The 21450-nt window shown below is 36.1% G+C and overlaps 1 pseudogene; it reads left to right on the forward strand.

The window, feature by feature from the left end:
• The window catches only part of LOC149179049 (floricaula/leafy-like protein FL1 pseudogene), a 31165-nt pseudogene extending 21107 nt beyond the window's left edge, over positions 1-10058 (forward strand).
• The last annotated feature ends 11392 nt before the right edge of the window (positions 10059-21450 follow it).

Genomic DNA, 21450 nt, shown 5'->3' on the forward strand with positions numbered 1-21450 from the left:
ATCTCATTACAACAAAAATAAATTCAACCCTAACTAGTTGGGATCTAACAAATCAATAATTTCATGTAGTAAAGTAAACTTACATGGTAGATCCCAATTATTTGTAATGACAACTCTATTCTTTATCACATATATAAATTCAAGATTACATACATATTTCCTTATCTGAGACAAACTTTGAAAACATTCCGAGATTTCATAGTAATATAATGATACGATTTACCTGTAGGACATGAGAAAACCATCTACATCTAGCATCCATCATTGGACAATAGTGTTATTGAGACACCATCTCATGGCATTAGAATCATGTATATAGACAGTGTTATATAGATACCTTGCAACACCTATTCAACTCTACCTTCAAGCTTCAAATTCATCAATTGATTTACTTTAGTAGAAAATTCTAGTGGGATTTCATTAAATACAACCCAACAAAATCCATTTATGATAGTTTCCATTTCATTTTCTAGATCTATCCCCTTTTGGAAATAGAATAACTAATATTCCCCAATTTTTTAGGTACTTGCTTCATGTTCAACATGGGCTATTGGGTTCTTCACATAGAAAAGGTTGCAAATATTAGATGTATAATGGAAACAAGCACGCAATTCAAGGTTACTCCTAAAGCCTCTAGGGTGAATTATAAAACACCATCTACTTAAAACATGATATATGGTAGTAACAAAAACCTACCCAAGATCCCACTTAAAAATTCAAAATGTTGCAAATAGGAGATGTCTTAAACAATATCAACTATTTAATTGCATAATCACACTAAAATAGACAAATCTTTAAAATGTTGAAAAGTTTGAAAAAATGGAGTTGGAATATTATAGTTATGTTAGGGTAGATATAGCTATGTAAAATATAACTTCTATCTAAAATACGTAAATGTAACTTTTATATCTACATGAAATGTAACTTCTATACAAAAAAATGGAGTTGGAATATTATAGTTACGTCAAGGTAGATATAGATATGTGAAATGTAACTTCTATATAACATTCCAAAGATCCTTTTTCAGTCATTTCAGAGACTAATTTTTATTTATTTATTATTCAATTAATAACTTAATACTCCATCAATAATAGCATTTAATTAGTTCTTCACCAACCAAGCGGAAATTTTAAACGAGTGTGTGAAAATTCTTACTCAATCCCATCACATATTTATATTCGGTTAATAACTTAATACTCCACTGAAAATGGCATTTAATTAGTCCTTCACCAACCAAGGGGAAATTTTATACCAGTGTGTGAAAATGCTTACTCATTCCCTTGCCATATTTTTGATATTTTATTTGTGTGTGGATTTAAGCTAGTGTAATGTAACTTCTACATATTTGACCATTTAAATGTAAAAAATTACCCAGATTGAAGTTATACAATTAACATATGCACAATAACATACAATATGCATGAGTTACAAGTAATATGATGTTTACATTTTATATCAAGACAAACTTTTTCTCATCTCATTAACTCTTATATTATAGTTGGTGATGGATATAGCCTTTAAAATTATGAGCAATCCTTGTCATATCTTATATTTAATGATGGATATAGCTTTTAAAAGCATCAACCTTGTTTGTTATTTTATGTACGATGAATTTAAATGGAAGTGCTCATAATTTTAATCAATATTCTCTTGTACAACTGGAAATAAAATGACGCGGAGGTGGTGTTTGTAGTGATTTTCAAACTGGTTTTAATTACCTAAATTTGACCTATTTAAAATAAACAGGGGTGGTGTTTCTAGCGATTTTCAAACTTGTTTTAATTACCTAAATTTAGCTTATTTAAAGTAAAGAGGGGTGGTGTTTCTAGCGATTTTCAAACTTGTTTTAATTACCTAAATTTAGCCTATTTAAGATAAATAGTTGCATTGACCATCTTATCTTCAAGTTAGTAAATTTGCTTGAGGGCATCTTCATGACATCCACCATATTTGAAAATTATGAAATATTAGTAGTATCTTGCACTAAATAGACAATATTGGCATAGAATCTTTTATTGTATTTTTTACTCCATGTCACAAATTTATTGATATTTTATGATTCTTGTTTTAGATTTCCATGCTAAGACTGGATTCATCATGCCTGCTAGGATTTTTAGTTGTGCACACATCATATTTCTCACTTCTAATTGTATAAAAAATAGAGAGTATGCACAATGACATGTAGTGAAATGTGGGTGTCTATTTTACTCAATGATATGCTAGATTTTTTAACCCATTCCAATCCTACCACAATGAAATTAAGAGTGCCAAGGACACAATATGGACTATCAATAAATGAAATTAGAGACTTTAGAATGCAACTCAAATTTTACCTAAATGTAACGATAAGTATTTGCAACTGCCTGGTCACCGATATGGATTATCCCGCAATTCTTCCCTATATGGATTATCTTTGTCATCCCCTATTGGTAGCTATTTTTCAAGGCAATAGAATAGAACTCTTGAATTACATCATATCCTTTTAAAACAATGTTTGAGTATTTGCAGGTGATTTTCGAACCAATCTCTACTCAGGTCCATGAAATCCTTGATTTGTCTCCATTGCACAAACCTCTTTTCGTAATAGAATTATAAATCCCACGTCTGCATTCCTCATCCCTGACATACCAATTCTTTACAGTGGAATACTTTATCTTTGCTCGCTTGGTGCAATAGATATCCAGTAATGTGGAATGGAGATGATTGGTGTCATAAAATGGTGTAGCGTATCCTTCAATATATGTCACAGAACTCCTCTCACCTCACAGAACTTTGCTCATCTACAACAACAAGAGTCCTCTCAAACTACCTAGTCTCCATCTCATTCATCCTGAAATAAGTGGATATTTCCATCAGTGACAAAGTGTGTTTGGGGATTTAACGTAAGGAGCTATCACTAAAACAAAAATACAATGCAGCTTAATAGTTATCAGCAGGAGGAACAACCCTGTTAAGCTACTTCCTAACTAGATCAAGATTCTCCCGAATTACCTCTTATAACAAATAAAAGATAACCTCAATTTCCTATAAAGTCTACCTATGCATGGAAGCAATGAAAATTCTGTCAAAAACAACATCTACAACAATGTTGGTCAATATCTTCTTCTAGTCAAGGGCATGCCTAGCTTTTGAAAAGGATCAAGCAGGTCAAGGTCCACCTCATCTAGGATCCTCTTCTTCTTCTACTCTCTCTATTTAGGTTCAGAATATTAGCAAAGGTCTTGGAAGTTGATGTGTGGGTAAAAGATATCAAACCATTTGGGTTATTCCATTTTTAATCATGTCTATAAGAATTGAGTCTAAGCTGCAAAGTCCATTTAGGTTCCTTCTTTTTAGCTAAAATTAACCTAAACTTTGGAGAGTTGTAAGGTTTAATGGATATAAGTATATTCTACTTAAAATATGGTAACATGGTTTAAAATTGTAGGCATTGAGATCAGAATCTAAGGACTAGGGAAAAGTTTAGGGGCTAATATTCGCAAGTGGGCTAATTTTCCATGCTTTAAAAAAAACAATTTGTCAATTTCTAGTTTTTTTTCCTAAAAGTTATTCACTCAAATTTTATACTATAAAATTGTTTTACCCAAAGAATCACCAAAATTGTATATAGAATATTATAAAATTATTATATATCTAAGTATTTTTACAAAAATATCCCCAAATATTTTGCAGTTTGCATATTAGGGACTAGTAAGATTCGTTAATGCTTCTAAAATTTAAGATAAACTTTCATCCTTAAAATTTTCCCTGCTAAGGATGAAACATAAAAGATCTTATGTTCATGATTACAAGAAATTTTAATTTCATGTAACAAATTTTGAGGAAGGTCTAGTATTTCCATCCTACCAGCCCTTTAAATTTGGGCATGGTAGAGTCCATTACACAAAAAATCAACCACTAAAAAAATGCTGAAAAGAAAAAGTAAAATTTCATGCATTCTGACCCTAGAAAAGTTAGGGAGGAGTGAACTGATCTATACAATAAGGACATGCAAAATGCTTACTTGTCCATTTCCTTTTGATGAATTGTTGGCCTCAATCAAAATCTGCATTATCATAATCATTAAGCCCTTTGTACAATAAGGACATGAAAAATGCTTACTTGTGCATTGTATTTTGATGAATTGTTGGTCACAATCAAGATCTACATTATCATAATCATTAAACCCTTTATACAATAAGGACATGAAAAATTCTTACTTGTGCATTGTCTTTTGATGAATTGTTGGCCACAATAAAGATCCACATTATCATAATAATTAAACCTTCAACTCTAGATGAAATTTATGCTTTGATCATAAAAACCCTTGAAATTGTTTACCCACGAGAATAAAAATCATCTTTAGTGAAAAGGAAGAACTCTCCAGAGTCCAAATTCATACCCATGTACAGATGGCCAAAATCGCCACTCCCAATGACCTTGCCCTTCCTCCATCAAATCATTGATCCTCTTCTAAGGTGTTCTATCTGGGTTCGAATCCCATGAAATCCATAGATCACATTGATGATCTTCCTTCTTTTGGAATTTCCACGCAAACATCAACAAGGTAGAGAAAAATGTAGTTCTATAATGTGATGTTGTAATCTGTGAATATTTTATTTGAACCCAATGCTAAACTAGAAATGAAAAAGAAAAGAAATATTTATAATATAAAATAAAATATATAATTTTCAATTGGTTTAAATGATTTATTTTTAATAAGAATTTGTTATTTTTGGATAAGACGCTAAATTAAGAAGAAGAAGAAGAAGAAGAAGAAGAAGTTAAAAATGATATTGGGATGAGTGTAAAAATTTAAATATGGCCTCAATTAATAATAAAAGGTTACATTAACACTTGAGATACTGGTTGGGGCTATGAAAAACAAACCCCACAAGCCAGATCTGGAGAAACCATGGCGCAAAAATAATACAAAACTCAGTGGTGCAGGATCACAATCCGAGAGTGTAGATCTGACTTAGGGACTCGGATCTGTTAAGATAGATATGGAGGAATCAGATCCTGAAAAGCCTAATGATAAACAATGTTCACTTTTTATCAGATCTATGGAAGGGAACACAGTCTGCATCAAGATTGAGTGCTCGGAGGACATAAAAACACTAAAACAAAGGATACAAGAAAGGATAGGTATCCCAACATGCAAACAACTCTTGATCTACATAGGAAAAGTGTTGCAGGAGGAGCACAAACTAAAACGATATGGCATCGGAAATGACTCAACCATATACCTTAGCACAAGGCTTTGTGGAGGATCCCCAGGCACGAGCTCAAAATCCTTCAAAGATGCAATGAAAGGGAAGATGGAATCTAAAGCACAAATAGAACAACAAACTACAATCCTTGGAGCCTACATCATCGAGTAGAAAGCTCAGAACCCGGCAATAACAATTGCTATACTTGAGGTAAATGAAATATATGATGAATATTCATCTAAAGCAGTGATCTGTAGGTTTAATGGATATTGGCCCAAGCTAGATTCCCTTTGTCAATGGATTTACTCCATATGGACAACAAACTGTGATATCCACCTCTGTTCAAGAGAGTTTTTTGTTGTCAAATTCGACACAGTAGAGGACAAGGACTACACATTGAATGAGGGACCATGGTTCTAGGGTAATGCCAGACTTTTCACGACATCTTGGTTCCCAGAATTTAACCCCAACACCATGGTGGTCTCCAAAATGCCTGTTTAGGTTAGGTTATACAACCTACCCCTGCATTTTTGGCACTTCAAAGTATTAGCAGGTATTGGCAACGCTTTGGGGAAATTCTTAAAAGTAGACAATGAGCGCCTCTCCGAGGATATTACATTTGCCAGGATCTGTGTGGAGGTTGATCTCAGTCAGGGATTACCAGACCATATCCTCTTACTCCATAACGAAAAGCAATGGGCACAACCACTCGATTATGAAAACACTACCTTCAGATGTTGCTTATGTCGTCAAACTGGTCATCTACAAAGTGGGTGCCCACAAAACAAAAAAGATAGGAAAAGAAGACAGCCAACAAAGCCCAAAGGATGGCAGTTTACAGAAACATGGCCAAATGACATAGAAGAGGGAAAAAACACAGAAATTACCAACATATACCAAGAAAGCAATGCAGAAGAAGATGAACAAATAGTACAGGACAACACACAAAAAGAAGAGGAAGCCCCCAACAACCCCATGCAGCAACAAGCTTCCCAGCAACCAGGACAAGAAATACCCAGCAACAAGAGAGCTCATGGATCAGAAGGATCAGAGACGGACAAGGATTCTCCCACAACAGCAACAAAAAATCAGCTATCCATTGTAAAAGCCACCCCTGACACTGGTGGATGGCGAAAGGTGGAGAAGAAGAAAGGGAGAAAACAATAGCTAGATCAATTTTTTATTTTTTTATTTTATTTCAGCTTTTTGGTTTCGGTGAAATCCGGAATAGAACATCTACATATGCTCTTCAGCATCTACAAAATGTAATTTTGTCTTATGAATAAAATTACGACTTTTTCTACGAGAAAAAAAAAGGTTACATTAACAAAAATAATAAAATTCAATTTGTTATATTTTTATTTTGTTATTAACTTGTGAATAGGCATTGTTACAATACCATGGGCCAATACCATGGCTTATCAATACTACAAGTCCAAAAACCATAACTTATTTCACAACCAAAATATTTTATAACAATATGAGAAGATTCTTAACCGTGAATACTCACCCCCACATCAATATGAGAAGATTCTTAACCGTGAATATTCACCCCCTAACAATATGAGAAGATTCTTAACCGTGAATATTCACCCCCTAACAATATGAGAAGATTCTTAACCGTGAATATTCACTCCCACATGAATATGAGAAGATTCTTAACCATTAATATTCACCCCCACATTATGGTAGATATTATTAACTTGTAAAAAATAGTCTATGTTACAATACCATGGGTTGATACCATGGATTATCAACACCACATGCCCAAAAATAAAAATTATTTCACAATCAAAATATTTTATAACAATATGACAGGATTGTTAACCATGTATATTCACCCTCACTTTACCATGGATATTAACTTGTAAATAAGCTTTTTTACAATACCATGGGCCAATACCATGGCTTATCAATACCACATGCCAAAAAACCATAACTTATTTCATAGTAAAAATACCTTATTTTAATTTAATTTTATAGCATTATTTTAATTGAATCTAAAAGGGAAAATGTTACAATTTGAGATATATCTAATCCCTCTATCCTCATGACTACTAAAAATATTCCCATAGAAATTAAATTAAGGTTTTAATAAAATTAAGCTAATATGGATCTATGTCGGTTCTTTATATATATATATATATATATATATATATATATATATATATATATATATAGATATAAAGATATAAAGAACAGGCATAGATCCATCTTAGCTAAGGATCCAAGGGATGAGAGCAAGCAAATTGACTAATTATAATAAATTAAATATAGTGCATGATTTTTTAAAGTTTTTCATTATATTATTTTCTTTGACATGATTGATCCCAAAATATAGTTTAATATTTTACAACCAATTAAGTTTTTTTTAATTTAGATAATTTCTTAAACACAATACAATGTGATCAAATTTAAGAGAGAGTTGGGGAGGGGGTGGAGAGAGGGAGGGAGATAGTGAAAAAGTTGGAGGGCAGAGAGAGAGAAAGAGAGAGTGATGGGGGGAGAGAGAGTGAGGTGGGAGGGGGGAGAGAGAGAGAGAGAGAGATGGAGTTGGAGTGGGAGAGAGAGGGAGGAAAGAACAAATACATAGAGAGATAGAGGTGGAGAGAGATAGGAGTGAGAAGAGAGAGATGGAGAGAGAGTGAGGGAGAGAGGATATGAGGGAAGAGAAAGAAGAGGAGATGATAGAGATAGGGAGAGAAGGGGAAGGGAGAGATATGGAGACATAGAGATGGAGAAGGATAGGGAGGGGGGGATAGTGATAGAGTTCGACAGAAGAGAGAGAGAGAGGGGGAGGGTGATTTGGGGGGAGAGATAGATGTAGGTGGGAGATAAGGGATAGAGAGGAAGGAAGATAGAGATGGAATTGGAGGGGGCAGGAGAGGTAGGGAACAAGAAAAACATAGAGGGAGAAAGGTGGAGAGGGAGCGGGTGACAAGGGAGTCATGGAGAGAGAGTGAGGGAGCGAGGAGAGTGGGGGGGAATAGAGAGAAGGGTATAGATAGAAAGGGAGAGAAGGGGAAGAGAGGGAGAGAGAGTGTGCGTATTTTTGGGGGGTGAGAGAGAGAGAGAGGGAATAACAAAGAGACACAAATACAAATATAGATATTATATAGTATTATATAACCAACCTAGATCCATATTAACCCTATAACTATCAAGTGCCGAGAGGGATCCAATCTCTCGAGGTGCAAACATTTCCTCAAGTTTTGCACTAGAAAAAAAAGTTTGCACCTCGAGAGATTGGATCCCTCTTGGCGCTTGATAGATCCAGGGTTAAGATGGATCTAGGTTGGTTAATATGAAATTAAAGTATTTTTTATTTGATATTATAGTCTTAAAAATTAAAATTTCTCTTCAAATTAATTTCAAATTGGAACTAGATCCAATTATATTCAATGAATAGATTTTTAAAAAATACATAAATATATTTTTTATTATAAATTATATTTTTAAAATTACAAATTATTAGAGATAAATAATGCAAAGTTGGCTCACCTATACACCATGTGAGGATGAAGAAGTGTTTAAGGAAGGATAACCTTTCAACCAATCTTTAACAACCTTTCAATCCCCTATCACTTGTAAGTTTAGATTGCTTGACACAATTAAGATGACTAACATAAAAAAATGATTCATGTTATTGTAGTACTTGTTAGGTAGTTGTATTATTGTTCTTAGACTAAATTAGTCATTCATGTTAGTCATTTTTAGTTGTATTAATTATTAGCTAGTCACATAGTTTAACCCACGACTAAATTAATGATTTATGTTAGTTGTTTTTAGTTTGGTCACTTAAGATTGCTCATTTTTGGTAGTATTTCACTTGGAAAAAATGTGGTCACTAACATTTTTAGTCACCTAGTTACTAATTTCTCATTTTCTACTAGTGAATCCATAAAATTCCAATTGCACTATTTCCTAGTCACCTCATATGTCATATACTATTCCTCTATGTTCTATTTTTTTGTGTAGACCCATGTAGATGAGCTTGAGTGCCCAGGTCTCATTCCGATGGCCCCAAACATGTAGAGGAAGTCTATTTTTGATTGGGATGTTGTTTTTAGGAGGAGACTACACAATGATGGCTATTCCTAATTCATATCTTCTTACATGGCCATTTCTTACAAAATCGTTCACAATGTCCCCCCCCCCCCCCCCCCCCAAGAATCCTACCTCAACAAAAGGTGATCCTCCAGCTCAACAAGGATACTAGGTTGGAAGACTGATATTTGTTTGAGGAATATACAAAGGTTAGGGTTTATGGGTGTGAGGTTCCTCCTTATCACTTAATTGTGTTCATTCCAATGAGGATATTCGCCTTGGAATTCATTAGACAGAGTCTTAATGTGGACCAAGTCCATCTTTACCCTGCTAAAAAGGGGTACATGTTCAAGTTGGGTAAGACTATAGGCCCCTTCATTGTTAACTCCAGATAGACCTTTTAGGCAACTAATGATTAACTGAAACAAATGAATTTTGATATGGGAGATATTTGGAATTATGACCCTCATGGTGTCATTGCAAAGAAGAGGAAAAGCATAAATTCTTCAACTTATGATCATGAATATAGGCCCGATATTGAATGGAAGGCTAACTTTGATTCATTTCCCATTAACACTGGAGATTGAGACTCCAACTACAAAAGACAATGAGCATAAAATGACTGTAGATGAAACAGGGGTTGTGGATATGGAGGATGTCCATACCATCAAGAAAGCCAAGACTCAAGAAGGAGAGGAAGAAGAAATAGAAACTATATCGGCGGAGACAAATCCAGACCAACTAGGCTTCCAGGTTACTTTGGAAGACCCACTGCAAGTTGCTGCCTCATCATCCTCAAAGGTAGCAATTCTGATTTAAGTAGGGAGTACAACTGTGACCAAGCCCATTTGGCCTACAGGGAAAGCAATTGAAGAAATGAATAATAAAATTAAGGAAGATATGTAACAGCAAATGACATAATATTCGGTCCCATATCAGACTAGACTCTTGGATGCTATAGACCCAGAGAGAAACCAAATGAAATCCTCATTAGACCACCCATTGGCACAATGACTACCATCAGGCTCCCAGTTCAGGGCTCTATATGTGTCTCTAGACCTAACAAGTGTCCCTCTCCCTGATAAGATCAACTTCCACATGGAGGTGGGGGAAATGTTGTATAGTGAGCTAAATCAAAATTCCATGACCATAAGAAAGGTAGAGAAGCTATTGGAGAAGGCTGCATCCAAACTGAAATGGGATAGAGCTAATTCTAGAGCTCTACACATGCTGAATGAGAATTTCAAAGAATTGAATGTGAAGCTAGGAGTGAAACTAGAGGACAAAGCCGCATTTGAGACCCTTCTCTAGAGTTCACAAGAAGTGAAGCTAAAGATGCCAGCTAGTGAACATGTGCAATCCAAAGAACTTGCATAGGTGAAGGAAGAGAAAGTGATCATGGCCAAAGAGCTGTTTGATAAGAACAATGAGGTGGTGGCTCTCAAGAAGCAGATAACAGAGCTTCATATGAGGATAGACACTCACATTTGTGTGGTACTTGCACCTAAGAACCCTCAGAATCCTATTGAACATCTCACAAAGAACCTCTCCAAACTCCTGCTCTCGGAAGGGGAACTTAAGAAGGTGAAAATGGACTTAGACACTGCCCAACAAGCCCAAGCACAAAAGGAAAAACAACTCAAGACTACCAAGACCAATGAAAAACTGATCAACAAGAACTTATGGGCAACTAATTAGGATATCTTTGAGCTTAAATAAAACTGAAAGGAAATATGTCCCTCCTACAAGCTAAAGAATTGATCTAGGATGCGATAATAGTGGACATGAAGAACAACTGAGAATATATAACTTTGATGGATGAGAAAATTTTTGTGATCAAATACTATGAGTTCTTCATCCTAGATCGCAAAGAAGAGGGTCAAAATAATGCCCGGATTGCCAAGAAATTCATCTAGTTTGTAGATGAGAAGCCACTCAATGAGTTGAGGTTTATAGATTTGGTGGATAGGGTGTTTTCAATCATGGATATTTCCAAAGTATTCCAAAATGAGAAAGCTAGAGCTAAAGCTGAAGAATTCCTAGATGTAGTCTGAAGGGTGTGGCTACTTTTAACTAAAAGTTTGAGGAGAGAGTTCGACCAGAGCTACCTAGCTGTTGGGATTTCATGGGAGTGTTGACCCCGTGAAAGAAATACAATCAGATTCTAGTAGAGGCCAAAAGAAAGGTTGATTCATCCCACAAGAAGACTTCTACCTTGAAGGGTAAAATTGTGGCAAACTACTTGAGAAGATATTTTCAATTGTTGGCATCGGTGAAGACCTTATTCCATCCTTGGCTGAACTATGCAAAGGTTACTAATCTTAATAGTTCATATCATATGTTCTTCACACTCCTCTACCAAGTCCAACATTGTGGCAACGATGCGAATAGTTCATTAATTATCCACAACTCCAGATCATCGATACAACAACACTTCCTCCTAAATGAGTCTATCACGATTGAAGATATTGTTGATTGTGTTAATCATGATACTTTGTTGTTTTATGTTTTATGTAAATATTTTATTTTCCAAGACTCAATGCCAGTTAGTTAGGATTTGTCGAGTACAATTATGCCACCAAGCACGTTGATATTTTTTTTTTAAGATGATGCACTGTAAAATCAAGAAAGAATATTTTGTAAGGGTTTCTCTTGCCGAGGCCCTATAAAAATAGTTGATGATATAGAACTGAGGGTTCCAATTTGTTTTTCAAGAGGGAAGATCTGCAACTGTGAATGAAATGTATGCCCTATTTGAAGATTAATGAAAGCTTATGGTGATTCTGGATCATATGAGATTTTAGTCCTAGTATTGCAACAAGAATGTTACAACTTCCAATGCCTCCTCAACTCAGTTTAACAACCCGGGGTTCATAAAAATTTTTAGGTGTCAGTGCTATATAGATAATAGATAGGATTCCACTCATGCCACCCTCAATTATGACATTAGATCAAAAGTGCTCAGATACCATTCCTCTTACTGAATTAGAATTATATATTGCTGGTAAAGGTACAATTGGAAACTACTTCTAGCTATGAAAGTGGAAATGTCATTGACTCAACTAGTAAAAGCTAACTAAACAACTCATGATAGGACAAAGGCTAGTCTACTTGCAAAAATAAATATATTTTATCTTGAAAAATCCATAAAACTACCAAATCTACTCGTAGAAAGGAAATTGTTTTGTCTTGCATAATTCATCAAATTATCAATCAAAATTGCATGTACCATCTACCTAGTTTACACTTGCTTGTAAATCATTAACCTACTTACATCATACTTGTGATTAAAAAAACTAACTCTACTTTTTCTTTTACAGTGAAGAAAAGGAATGGTTGGAGTGGCCTAGGAGCTTCCCTTAATCATAAAATCAATGTTGGGGGTCGTCATTCATATAGTCTAAGTCAAAGTTGTAGTGGGGATCAAAACTAATAAGGAAATTGATGCTACATGTTTGCTACAATGATTGCTTCAGGAGGCCTGTAATGCTACAAGAAGGCCTGTAATGCTATAACAAGGCATGTAAGTGGCTTTTGAAGGTGAAAATGTTGTCTTGACGATATGGAGAGGTGGATGGAAGTTGAATAAAATGGAGGGATATTGGTCTGAGTCCCTAGTTGAGCTCAAGACCTCTGAGAGGCCTGTATTGCACTAGGATGAGTGCTCTCGGTATACTAGGAAAAATGAATTATAAAGTAGGGTTTTTGGGACAAAATTTGGAAGTGGAAAGAGAATATGAAGGAGATCAAGATGGGAGTGGTAAAGGTCTCCTTCCCTGCAGATCAACCTGGCTTACAATAAATCACATGCATGCATCCATTTATCATTAACAAAATGAAATATCTTATGATGGAAAATATGAGTTGAATTTAAATAACATATAATTTATGATATAACACTGATCTAATCACTAAACAGGTTTCTGAGGTACATAAAGAAAATGTAAAACATGACAAATAACACTAATATATTTCCAAGAAATCATAAACACAATATTTGTGGACTGTGGTTGTGAATCCTTCCACTCATTCTCCCATAAGAGAGGTGATGTAGAGGCTGCAACCACATGATTTTATAGATTAATCTCTACTTAAATGCAAGAAACTATGAACTTCCCGGAATCAAGAAGTAACATAAGTACAATAAGAGGGACTAAAGCATTTGGGTTGGGCCCAAACCCAAGCGTCTTGGCCCGCTGAAACTAACTCAGATGAAGCTTAAAATCCAACTTCTCATTATCAAAAAGTGTAGGTCTAATACATCATCTACAATTTTGAAGTGGGAATGTCAAGCCTGAATATTAATAGCTACACCTAGCTAAACAAAAACTTTGAATCCTAATAAGCTCTTCTTCTAGTTTATTTATACAAAAGGGCATCTGAAGAAACTCCCTTGTAGGATTTGTTCCTTCCTTGATTTCAAAAATGGTGGATCTTTTCCCTCTTGGTATTCACTTAGACTAGGAGTCACTCGACTGCTAGTGAATTCGAATTGGTGAGAGAAGATGTTGTGATCCCAAGCCAAGTTTAAGGAGTTAAGGAGGTGGAAAAACCCCCTAGGCTCTCTCCTATTTGTCTCGATCAAGCCCCTGCGTAGTAATAGATTAAAAAATGCTTCATTTTCCTGTAATTAAATCACATTATGCCACATACTATGACAAACACCTTTTACTCCTATTAGTAAGCATAATATAAAAAAAATGTAAATTAATGTAGGAGAATGATAGTTTTAAGGCTGGAGGATGGCATAATGATCTTCAAAATATACCTATTGATGGGACTAATCATCACCCCTGCTAAAGGTGTTTCTCATCCTTTGAGAAAGTCGGTCATCCATGTGAAGCTCTTTCATGGCGCTGGTAGCCTCCTTGACATCCCAAGGCTCCTCAGACGGTGTGCCCTCTTGTGGGTAAAAACCTACATTCCTCTCTATATCTGTCCACTATTTCTACTCTTAAGCTTCATCTCTTCCTTCTTTTAATCCTAACAGAAAGGGTGGACTATGTTTGAGTCATATCCACTCGATTTTCATCCTCTGCATGATCCTCTTGTATAATGGTGTTCTATCCAAGTCATTTCTTAACATTTCAGGAGAGTGATATTCTCTGATCTGTAGGTTGTGGGTAAGGCATACCATCTCCTCTAGCAAGCTTTCATACTTTATGTTCCTAATAAAATAAACGTGTCTTCAAAGTGTAGAATGGGTTTCTCCTAGGTAGTAATGTGTTAGGGTGCTAAAGAAACATCATTGCATATGATGCTATGGTTTCTAATGATAGCTTTAGAGCTCATGAGATCTGCTCTGATATACAATGATTCCTTATCCTATTTTTCCATTACATTTTTCACTTCCTCATCTATTATCCCCTCATCTGTCATCTAGGATGCTAAAGCCATCAACTTCATATCTCCAAATATTGAATTGGGATACCAATTTTTCCATGTCTTCCATGTTAGTTTGGGTGAAAAATTCAATGAAATGCCTGTAGTCCTAAAAAGGAAGTGATCCATATTGTGCCAAAGTTTTTATTTGGAACTGAAGCTAATGCTATTTGAGAAATAGGGCATAAGACTTTGGTGGTTTCCTTCATTGCAGGGCTTCCATGGAGATACTTTCCATGGTGGAAAGTTGTGTTTCTTGCTCCTGCAACCTCTCTCTCAACCTCATATTTTCTGCCTCTAATTGATCCTTCACCATAGACTCTCTCATTCTCAAATCACTTAACTCTTTACCCATTTCAATGATATTTTCTTCCGTGATGCCCACATCATCCACATTCTTAGATCTAGCAATTTTCATCCACCTATGGGTTCTACCTCTCTCTATCTCTAGGTCATAAAGGAGTGGGATTGCAAATGTAACATGGATAATCATTCCTCCAAAAAAATTATAGTAGGATCCTAAGCTAGGTTGTGGGATAGCTTCATGGAGATCTTGTAGGTATTTTCCAATAGTATTTGAGGTGGTGGCTTCCTTTTGTAACTCCTTCTTGTTCTCCTATAGCTTCCTATGTCCTTCTTGTAGTAGACTCTGCCCCTCCTATAGAAAACCCTATCTCTCTTGTAGCAAACCCTGATCCTCCTGTAGCTTCTCTTTTTCTTCTTCCTCAAAGGCATATTGTGTCCTTGGCTTCTTGAAGGTGACAAACCTAGTGGTAGGCCTACTCACAGGTGCTATAGGTTACTTGTTTTTGGTTTAAGGAGGAGTGAGCTACTCAATTTTTCCTTCACTCTATCCTATTTCTTCATTTTTTCTTAGTGACTCACCAATAATTATAGAAACCTTTGTAGGATTTTGTGGCTTCCCTTGTCTAATTCTAGTTCTCTTCCTAGTTCTGAAATACATTTGACTTGGTCTTAACTACTTCCTCTTGGGCTTGATAGGAGTGCCCAATGTAGCTAATGTTGCAACTAATTCCTATTTAGTAACTTCGCTTAGAAAATTATATATTACAAAGCAATGGAACACATAAAATATTGTAGAAATATAAACACTCAAAACGCATAAAACAAGAGAGACACAGATATACATGATTCATCGAGTTTGGGCTACGTCCACAGAGAAACATCTAGTCCTTCCTTTTATATTATCCAGCAAACTGAAGAGATACAACCTACAATATATCCGTTGTAATTCTCTTTTCGCTCTCAATCTCCTCTCTCTTCCTCATTCAGAATACAGATATACATAAACGCCCCCCCTGGACCCCCCCTGCAGCGAATATTTTATGGGAGGTGTTGCTACGCCATTACGAACTGGGGTCCAATGCGGCGATACCTTTGAATACAGAAGATAATCAGGCTCCACAGCCAACAATGTCCCACTTGGAGACTGATTATAGCAACTCCACCGCTGCTTCATTTCTTGGACAATGACTCCACTTTGGACCTCACTGTTTCTCATATTCTTCATCATACTTGAAGACCAATTAAAACTGAGCAGATTATTAGTTTCTCCCTGGTTACAACTTTTGTTAACATATTTGCAGGATTCTAGCTAGTGTGTATCTTTTCTAGCTTCAATTGTCCATCTTCCAACGTTGACCGTATGAAATGGTACTTGATTTGTATATGTTTAGTCTTGGAATGAAATGCAGAGTTCTTTGCAAGATGTATGGCACTCTGGATGTCACTATATAACCTGCCCGACTCTTGCTTCTTACCTAATTCATTCAGAAACCTTTGTAGCCAAATCATTTCTTTACTAGCCTCTGTAGCAGAAACATACGCCGCTTCTATTGTTGATAGTGCAACAAAACTTTGCAGTTTTGAGACCCAACTGGTAGTTGTACCACCTACAGTAAACACATACCCTGTTTTTCTCCTCCTATTATCTCTATCACCCACCATATCTGCATCAACATATCCTTGTAGAGCAATGTTTGAATCACCAAAACATAATGCTTGATTTGTGATACCTCTCAAATACTTGAGAATCCACTTCACTGCCATCCAATGTTCTTTTCCTAGATTGTTCATGTACCTGCTCACAACTCCCACTACATGTGCAATACCAGGCCTTGTGCAGACCATTTCACACATTAAGCTTCCAACTACTAATGCATATGGAACTTTAGACATATGAGCCATTTCATCCTGAGTCTTGGGACACTCCTCCTTACTAAATTTGAAATGGCTAGCCAAAGGTATAGTAACTAGGTTTGCATTCTGCATATTAAACCTTTTCAACACCTTTTCTATGTACTCACTTTGAGACAATGTTAGTTTGCGATTCTTCCTGTCTCTAGTTATTCTCATGCCAAGGATTTGTTTCGCAGCACCCAAATCCTTCATTGTAAATGAGTTCGCCAATTTTATTTTGAGCACATTTATTTCCTGCATGTTAGAAACTACAACAAGCATGTCATCTACATACAATAACAATATAATATAGCTACCATCATTTTTCCTTTTGAGATAAACACAATGATCAGAGTGACATCTAGTATAACCTTGTTCAGACATAAACTTGTCAAATTTTAGATACCACTACCTTGGAGCCTATTTTAAGCCATACAAGCTCTTCTTCAACTTGCACGCTAGTTTCTCCTTCCCTTTTACCTCATATCCTTGTGGCTACTGCATATATATCTCTTCCTCCAAATCCCCATGGAGAAAGGTTGTCTTTACATATAACTACTCAAGATGCAAATCTTCAACTGCTACTAGACTTAAAATAGTTCTGATTGAAGTCATTTCAACAACAGGAGAAAATATCTCATCAAAGTCTATACTCTTTTTCTGTCCAAACCCTTTCACCAAAGTTTAGCTTTATACCTTTTTCTATCTCCATCTTCTTATGTCAAATTGTAAACCCATTTATTCTGCAATGTTGTTTTACCTGCAGGCAACCTAACTAAGTCCCAAGTTTGGTTATGTGCTAAGGAGTCCATCTCTTCTTTCATGTCGTGCTCCCACTTCTTCCTGGTTTCTACATGTATTGCTTCTTCATAACATTATGGTTCACCAGAATCAGTCAACAATACATAAGATATAATGAAGCAGGGTATCGTTCAGGGGGTCTACTTATCCTGGTAGATCTTCTAACACCACTTTCAGGGGTTTGAGGTGCTTTTTGCTATTGTGGTTGTTTCTCTAGATGTTGATCATTATTATTTCTAGGCACCATCACTTTTTCTGTGATCTCGTTAAGCATTGTGTATTCTCTGTTTTCTTTTTCCTGTTTATTTTCTTGCAGCTGATCCTTATATAAAACCTTTTCATTGAATATGACACCTCTGCTCCTAATGATTTTGTGTTTTTCATAATCATAAAAGTGATAAACAAAATCATTAACACCATATCCAATAAATGTACATTTCTTTTATTTTGCCTCAAGCTTTGTTCTATTTTCTTTATTAATGTGGACAAAGGCTTCACAACCAAAAGTCTTTAAAAGGGAGTAGTTTACCTTTTTACCTGTCCATGCCTCCTCTGGAATACCACCATCCAAGGAACTTGAAGGCCCTCTATTTATTCGATAAATAGTAGTATATACAACATTTGCCCAAAATTGTAAAGTCAATCTTGCATGCAATCTCATGCACCTTGCACGCTCCATGATTGTCATGTTCATCCTTTCTGACACACCATTTTCTTGTGGTGTTCCTAGAACTATCTTCTCTCTGTGAATTCCATTATTTGAATAGTACCTATCAAACTCTTTGCTGCAATATTCACCTCCATTGTCTAATCTGAGACACTTCAACCTTTTTCCTGTCTCATTTTCAACCAAAGGTTTCCATTTCTTGAAAGTATCAAATACATCAGATTTATTTCGAATGCAATAAATCTAGGTTTTCCTGGTTACATCATCAATAAAAGTAAGATAATAATTAGAGCCACCAAGAGATGATACCTAAGTAGGTCCCCGTACATCTATATGCACAAGCTCTAATTTTTCACTCTTCTTTTCTTTCCCAACACTGAGGAATCTGACTCTCTTCTCTTTTCCATAAACACAATTCTCACAGAATTTTAAATCAACATGCCTTAAACCTAGCAACAAATTTCTTGAGTGAAGAATCTGCATCCCCTTCTCACTCATGTGCCCAAGCCTATGATGCCACAATGACATATCTTCTCCTGTAGAGGTTGAAGCATTAACAAAATTAGAAATACCATTGCATAAATACAATGTACCAACCTTTTCTCCTTTTGCTATTACCAGGGATCCTTTAGTGACCTTCCAGGTTTTATTTGTAAGAGTAAGCACACGGCCTTCACCTCCCAACTGACCTATTGAAATAAGCTTTTTCTTCAGATCTGGAACATGCCTTACCTCCTTCAATAGCCATTGATTTCCATTTTGGTGTTTTATGAAAACTGTACCCATTCCAATGATTTTACAGGGCTTATCATCACCCAATCGAACCTGTCCAAAATATCCTTGAACATAATCATGAAAATGTTTCTTATCAGGTGTGGCATGGAATGAGGCCCCTAAATCTACCACCCAGGCATTAATAATATTTTCTAAAGAAAAAATGAAAGCATATTGCAACACATCACTTGTTACATTCACTTCATAATTATTTTTTTGCTACGCATCTCCTTCTTTTCCCTTCCGAGACTTGTAGTCTTTCTTCAGGTGTCCTTTCTTCCCGTATTTCCAGCACACTATCCTTGATCTGGACTTGGATCTACCTTTTCTTGACTTACTGCGATATCTAGGGCTCTTTCCTCTTTCCATTTTTCTTCCCTTAGTCTCCGCAGTCAAAGCATTACCTAATGTCTCACTGAAGATTTTTCATCACATTTCCTCGCTAAGGATTGCACCGAAAACATCATCAAAATTTAAAGTACTAGATCTAGAGACAGAATTACTAATGGCCATAACTAAACCATTCCAACTTTTTGGCAATGAGCACAGAAATAACAGAGCCCTAACTTCATCATCAAAAGTTACCCCTACAGAACTTAACTGACTGGTAACTGTATTAAATTCATTTAAATGATCAACAATAGATCCACCTTCTAAAATTTTCATTTTAAATAAATGCTTCATAAGAAATACCTTATTTGAGGCAGAGGGTTATTCATATAGTTTGGCCAATGTCGACATTAAACCCTTTGTTGTTGTTTCCTTTGAAATATTAAATGCTAACGACGCCACTACGCACAACTATATTGTTCCAAGTACCTTTTTGTCAAGAATATCCCATTCTGTGCCTGTCATACTCGTCGGCTTCTTTGCCTTTCCGCTCAATGGTTGGTACAGATCTCTCTAATACATATAATCTTCCATCTGCATCTTCCATAGCTGGTAGTTTTGGCCATTAAATTTTTCGACCCAAACCTACCATCTTTCGCCATTGCTCCCACTCGAACTAGGAAACCTTCTCTCCTGTGAGTCTATCAGCCAAATAGACAATCGGCTTTGATATCAGTTGTTAGAAAAGTATATATTACAAAGCAATGGATCACATAAAATATTGCAAAAATATAAACACAGAAAACACATAAAACAAGAGAGACACAGATATACATGGTTCACCTAGTTTGGGCTACGTCCATGGAGAAACAACCAGTCCTTCCTTTTATATTATCCAGCAAACTGAAGAGATACAACCTACAGTAGATCCGCTATAATTCCCTCTTCACTCTCAATCTCCTCTCTCTTCCTCATTCAGAATACAGATCTACATAGATGCCCCCCCGAACCCCCCCTGTAGCGAATATTTTAACGGCAGGGTTGCCACCCCATTACGAACTGGAGTCCAATGCGGCGATACCTTTGAATACAAAAGATAATCAGGCTCCACACCCAACATCTTCTACTTCTTGGGATGCAAAAGTATCCTCAGGGCTTACGCTTTCTTCTCCTTTCTTCTCCCCCTCTTCTCCTTTCATCTCTGATTATCCTTCCTCTACCTCTGCTGCCCATTTTTCTTCTATTTTTCTTTCTTCCTCTTCCATTCTTTCTTCCTCTTCCTCCTTTGTCTTCTCTCCTTTTTCTTCCTCTACTTTCCTTCTCTTCCTCCAATACTAGAGGATGGATTCTCTCCCGGTGTGAGGGATTGTGTTTTAGTCTCCCTATCCATGTCCACAAATTTGTTCCAAATGATAGGCATTCTCAAGTGGTTCAGAGCATCCACAACTATCAACTTGATTAGGCCATGGTGAGCTAAATGCTGGTGTTTTCCTTCCCTCACATTATGACTCATGTCCATGATTGATAATGGGAGGAAATGGGGGACACTAAGTCTTTGAGGAAGGGGTAATTCTTCCTTGAATCTCAGCTCCCGGAGTAGCTTGAAGTGGTAGGCATAAACCACACTTAATCTCCCTTCAAAAGATATATATTTAAGGATATGGTAAGCTACATGATGAAGCTTATAAATAGGTAAACTATATGGGTCACAATGCCACTCTCCAACTTATTAAACTGACTTTTCTAACATTTATTTACATATTTTGTTAGATTTTTCTTAGTGAGAAGAGTAAAGGTGAGTTACTATGTCATGTGGTCTAATGTGTGTTAAATTCAAGAATTGGAGCAGTTTTTGGTTGACTTAAGTGTCGAAACTTGAAGTAGGAAAGAAAGAGAGATTTTAGGAGTTGGTCTCCCCCCTTAACTCCTCAAATCATTCAAACATTCCTCCACCATATCTCATCAACTCGGTGTCACTGGTAGCCAAGCAATCCAATTCCATTGGCAACCAAGCCAGTGATAGTCAAGGGAGAGTTATTCTTGAGTTAGGGACCCAAG

This window comes from Pinus tabuliformis, chromosome 4_1 (genome assembly GCF_031772625.1).
Source record: "Pinus tabuliformis cultivar Carrire ecotype Pingquan chromosome 4_1, CPIR1, whole genome shotgun sequence".
Classification (NCBI taxonomy): Eukaryota; Viridiplantae; Streptophyta; class Pinopsida; order Pinales; family Pinaceae; genus Pinus; species Pinus tabuliformis.